This window comes from Dendroctonus ponderosae, unplaced genomic scaffold (assembly GCF_020466585.1).
Source record: "Dendroctonus ponderosae isolate FM_Combo_2020 unplaced genomic scaffold, Dpon_F_20191213v2 Dpon_F_20191213_6, whole genome shotgun sequence".
Lineage (NCBI taxonomy): Eukaryota > Metazoa > Arthropoda > Insecta > Coleoptera > Curculionidae > Dendroctonus > Dendroctonus ponderosae.
In genome coordinates, this window is record NW_026018814.1 from 8932921 (window position 1) to 8939246 (window position 6326).

Here is a 6326-nt window from a genome sequence, read left to right on the forward strand (position 1 = left end):
GCAAGCTTTTTGAGATCTACAGATCAAATTGTTATTGCAGTATGAGCATTTGGAAGGTCATTTTTAATAGCAAATACCAGTTACGCATAGCTTGTCCACAAAACCGAAAATCAATTGACAATTTCACCATATGGCCGCTTTTAAAAATCATATTTTATTTGATCGGTGATAATTTGAAGCACATTTTGGCACAAACACGCCAATTTGTTTTTTTATCTCTGAAAGACTATTTCCAAAGAAGGAAGTTGAGTTAGAGAATACCGGTTTTCTATTCATTTTTACCTCACTTTTGTTATTTGAGTTGCTTATACTAAATATTATTACTTCATATGTTGGCTTTGGTGACACTCGCGTCTTACATAATCAGTTTTGTGAGTTTAAAAATGAAAATTGAGGAAGATGCAAAAAAGAAGGACGAAAACAGAGAAATGGTGGTGATCAGATTAGTAACCAATGAAGTAAAATCATATCACTTTTAAGCGTTTATATGCAGTTTCTCCGAAAGGTCTGTGAATATGATTTTAGATACTGTTCGGCTCTCTTTTTATTTCAAATCTATGCAGACGTCCATATCTTCTGGCATTGACTTGTTTACCTTTTAATTCATTTTGTTCAAACTAGATCTAAATAATAGCAAATTATAAATTGACGAACTAGGTCGAATCTGTTATTGGAAAACATAAAACAGTTCGAAGCAAAAAAACAGAAGTTTCAGGTGAGCAACTAAAAAATCTTATACCTGTGCCCGTAGTAGACACAGCTTACCGATTTAATAAATGATTTCGGTATGCTTAAAAAAGCAGAAGTTTCAAGCGAGTCTTAAAGAGCTCGAGCGAGAAATAACTTGGCTACCAAGTAATTAACACACATGTTCAAACAGGGTAATGCCATGTTTAAACCACATAATTGTCTGTTTCCAATAACGTAGTTCTTTCGAAATGTTTCATTTGAATAGACAAATATGTAACGTCCAAATCTGTGTCTTCACATGCGCGTCTACGTTTAATTTTAGCCCATTTAATTTTAGAATAGAAATGCTTGACACTGGACAACAGGTGATTTCAATGATATTGTTAGAACGCATAACAGACCTAACCTTTTAATAAAAAATCCCACTTACAAGATCGAATAGAAAACGTCTTCTTTGCAGTTAAAGCTCTTTTCTTGGCGTCTGAATTTTGGCACATTCGGGGGCCAAGTCGGTGTTCAACATTCCATCGTATTATCTAACTATAATCTAGATCGGCAAGAACTTGAACCAACAGCATATTAATTATAATAAGGATCATTATCTGATCTATATGTTTGCGCAATTAAATAAATGAGACTTGACTCTTTTCAGGCTTGGATTGTTAACTTTGCAAATGTCTCTTAATTATTACAACACATGTAAAAGATGGGTCGTTTCGAAAGCCCACTGAATTCGACCTAAATCTGATTTTAAATTAGATTTGAAAATAGATAGAAATTTAGGTGGTGTTCAACTGCAAATTTCGGAAGCAGTGTACCGATTGTGTCTGGACGAGTGGTTTATTTATTCAAAGGCTTGCATTATCATTTAATAAGCGGGACGTTTATAACCCTATTTTAAGTTTTATCAGTTTTTTTAGTTGGTTAGGCCGAAAAGTTGGTTAAATGAAGTAATTTTAATATTTTCGTTCATGTATTTCAGATGAAATTTGACCTGCTTTCGTTACATTTGTCACTTGTTCCCACTAACAATGCTATAAAAGTTATTTGCAAAAGAATTTACTATCACTTACTGTTTTCTTTAGACAAATAATTTATCGCCCTGCTTACACTAGCCTTAAAACATGGAAGTGTAATTTAATTTTGAAACTGCAAAAAATTCAATTACTTAATTTCAGCAGCAAAATAGTAACTTTTTGCAGTTGATTGCGATTTAATAAAACTGAAAAATCTTGTTCCAAGAACAATGCCCGTCTTTGCAATTTCGCCAGACAATGCGACATTTTTAAGACAAAAACTCCATTAACGCGACGAGTTCCTCAAAGAACATTACAAAAACAATGTAATTTCAAATCGTCCGAAAACGGCAAAAACCATACACCGGTCTTGGTTGGTTGGCGAAATTCAGTTCTTGGTGCTTTCCGTGTTTTTCGTCCGACTCGAAATAAATTTAATACATTAAAAGTAATGGACAGAAACAAAGGAAACGGGGGGCGAAAGCGAGAAGAAAAGAAATCTGCAACCCAAATCCGAGCGATTTTCACGCTGATGTTGTGGAGGACCAGCTGGTGCCCCCATAAATTTGTAAAATCCATGACCTAAATGTTCGGGATATATATGAGGGTTTTGTCATTCGGTTTAATAGAAAGGTTTTATTATTTCAGGTCTGATTATGGCGTTTTTTGTTTGCTTGAGGAAATTTGGCTCTTTCCCTTCGGTTGGCCTTTAGGAAAAAATTCGTTTCGGGATGTCAGTCTCTTCACTCTAATCAAATTGGAGAACCTTAACCATAACATGCTTCTGCTATGGTTGATTAATATACTCACCCCGGGATTCTCAGGGATTTAACAATCCAATTTCCTTTGGATGTGCTTATGGAAATTAGGGCTTTTAATATGTTATGTGTTTCCGATCAAATGGGTTTTGGACTTTAAGGATTATTGGCATTCTTCAATTTTTTTTATTGGCACTTTCAACTTTAGATTTCCTAGCTTCTCAAAAATTTGATCTTAAATGAGATAATGAAGAATTCGTACTTTATTGTGAAATAAGATTTCTCTTACTCAATCTGAAATAAAACACTGGAGGAAATTCTGTTTGTTTCAAAAGTAAGCATTTTCTTATTTGTATATATTCTCATTTTGTTTTAAGAAACTTCTTGGAAAACGTTGATAATACATTGGCCAACTACTGACTAACAAAATCATAATTTTGTGACTGTACTGGAATGCTTTAAAAAAATATATTTTTTTTGCGTATTGTCAAGTATTTTGAATTTGAAACAATGTTGATCCTCGTCTAGAAGACGTATTTAGAGATCCTCTCTGTTCACGATGACAGATTCACATAAATATCTTTTATTAGCGCATCACAGAGAAAATTCGCGTATATTCAAATCTGGTTTGCGTGGTGGCCATTTTTTCGTTCCTACAGTTGTACTAAAGAAGCAAAGATGAAAATTACATTTTCAGTTCTTGAAAACTTTAAGGAGCGGGTGGCTGGTTATTTCGAAATATATTGAATTATCTAGCAGTAGTCGTCATTCCGTTTATACAAGATTTTATGTGCTTAAATAATCTCGAATTATAACATAATGAATTAAAAGATCATAATAATATCAGCGTGTTAAGTAATTTTATCTGAATGTTGATGGATAATGGGTTTTATTGTATTTATTGCAACAACTAACGAAGTTCCTTCCAATAAATACAATCGCTGCTTTTTTACGAGAGTTATCAACTTTTTCTACCAAAAACGATTTCATTGGCATCAAGTTGTAACGTGCGATTCCAACATTCTTGTAAACAATACAAACTGTTGTTATGAAGTGAATTTTTGCAGTAACGTTGAGAAGTTCTTTGACAAATTGTGCAGTTTTGTAAAGAAACTTTCATAATGTAATGACAGTTCGCATTTACATGCAAATATTCATGAGATTACTTTGAGAACTCAGTTGGAAATCAGCATTTTTACCTGGGATTCTGCTCAACTGATTATAGTGGCAGGCTGATAGCTTTAACAATAAAATGATAATTTTTGTTTTATTCCCCTTCAGGGTTTCCCTGCTCCTTTTGATGCTTTAGATTTTTTCTTTACTCCCTGTAATGAGTTTTCCTCACCTCTGTCTTTGGTGTTTAACTCTTCAGCTTCTCTACGTCAAAAGAATCAAGTTCGCGATAACCACCGGTTTTTTGCTTTATGGTAAATACTAAATCCATTGTATTTTATATAAAATATTGTATCCAAATTTTATCCAGTTGCAATCGTTTTTCCACTCTTTCGAATGACTAAAAAATTCACTCTGAGAGCCTCCTTTGGGGCTCAATTCATCGGCAATGGATGAAAGATACAAAAGTAAATTATTGATTAAAACAACAGAGGTATCCGATAACGAATAAAAAGCCACTACAGATAGGATCCTCAGCAAACAATATGCGAAGCAGAATGAAATCAATAGGGACCGAATAATTTTCCACAGCGTATTTGTTTTTGCGAAAGCAAGACCACGTCTGCACAAGCACATTGTATTAGGTGCCTATAAATTTTAGAGAAATATGAAGCTAAAGAACACAGTGATGTTTGCTGTTTCCATTCAAATTTCCCAGTTGGTATGTTTAATAAAAGTTTTACATGCTTCAGACCTCCATACCGCAGAAAATGAAATGGGAACGTCGCAAACGGTCTAGGCGCTCGTGTTTTATTTCTCCACGGTTCGTAATGCGTTTAAGTGATTGTTAGTAAAGCATTTTGCACGTGCGATAATAAGGTTAAACAGTCAACTATGGCTGCCAAGCCAAGTACTTAATAAATGATGCGCTGAATGAAAGGAACATAATGGGGAAATTATCGGTTATGGTGCCAGTAAGGAAGGCATTTTCTTTAATTTCTTCAACCTTACTGCTTATATGACTGTTTTTGTTATTGTTGAGGTTTGAGAAATGGGTTCTCAAACGAGAGATCACAGAGTTGGGTGCGTCATTACCTACAATGTTCTTGTTTTGCAACAACTTACCATCAGCCCATCCGAATGTTCTTGATTTTTGACATTTGTAAGCAGTTAATTTCTATTTTACTACCTGGTCTGTAATAAAATCGTCGAGCAGTTGGATGATGTACTCATAAAACCCACTCAGCAACAATGCAGCCAATCATTCTCGGTATGCACTCTATATGTAGCTAAGACGTAAAAGATTTGAGACTGAAAATCTAATATAAAATCACTTTTATTAAGACAGTTCAAAGAAAACCATCCGTTTTATTCGATTGTAAAATTTACTACATTGTTTTTCAAATTGCCACTAAAACCTAGTCGGGTCCAAGGAAATTACTGGTTTCAACAATTCAGTTATTAACGAGCATTGTCATGGAGGAAGGCAGTGCTTTCTTTGTTCGATTTTATTTAAGCTTGTATTATTAAAGCCGAATTAACCTTCTATGTAAAATGAGACTAATTTGGAAATTCAATATGTGTAAAACTTGACAAAAGACCTTCGGCTTTTCAGCGTGGAAGGGCTATTTAATAAAAATCCGAAGGAAATGAGGAAAGTTTGGATTTTTAGCTAGGCAAATGCAATCCGAACTTTGCTTGTTAAAAGTTATTCTCGTTCGAAAATGCAACAAAATATAAGTAGGTATGTCAATATCGAAAAAAATTAACTTTCACGGTTAATTCCCAATAAACCGGTGACCGGTTATTGGAAAAGTTTTAATGAGTTTTCGGCTTTTTATGGGTAAGTAGTAAGAAATTAATTAGCAAACACGGCTTTCTCAACTGAATTTGAACTTGATAAATTATTGTGGGGTGTTTGGCTTAGTTTTTCTTTAAGTTGATTGGCACTAAGAGCGATTTAATTCGATTGTTTGACTTAAGATGGGACCTATTTACGAATTCAACGGCGCAAAACTTTTTCGATTCGTAACTCTGTCTATATATTTTTTACAAAGTTTGTCGTCCTTCAATGTCTGACTTAGAATCCATTATGAGATTTAGCTTACTTTCGGTTCTTTATTTAGTCATTTTCTACATACGAAAAAACAACGTCCTGATTAAACTTCCACTCGAGAGTTTCTTAACTTTCCAAAATTATCCACCTTTTGGAATCAGGTTTTAATTAGGCCAGTTTACATCCTGTTTGGACAAACTGACATTTTCTTTGTACAGGATCGGTCACGTTTTGAAATTTACATGTTAATTACGTGGAACAGTAGAAAAAAACTTGGCACTTTCATTCGACGTCATTAGGACACCAATTCGACGAGTCGGATTCGTGTTTATTTTCGTACTGTGGTTGCCAGGTTTTTTTAGAAAAATCCAAGATAAATCGTGGCAGGAATTATAAAACTTTATTTAACGAAACCGTTTTTAAAAAGCTTTATTTAATTTTAACAGCGAATAAGCTTACTACTTAATTCCACAAGGTGGTTACAAAGAATGAATGAATTATGTATAACAACCAAATGAAGTAAACGCAACTGCTGACACGTCAAATGCTGATGCCTGGTGTCTTCTTGGTATTCTGCTGATGCCTGGTGTCTTCTCGGTACTCTGGTTGCAGAGTCAGTTGTTATGGCTATGTAACTTCTCCCTCCTCAGGATTCGAAAATAACGGACCGTTTTTTCGAAGCGACGGTTGCTG

The 6326-nt window shown here is 34.3% G+C and overlaps 1 protein-coding gene across 5 annotated transcripts in view; it reads right to left on the bottom strand.

The window, feature by feature from the left end:
* LOC109544945 overlaps nt 1–6326 on the bottom strand; it is a 215385-nt gene that overhangs the window by 6668 nt on the left and 202391 nt on the right. The window lies entirely within an intron of this gene.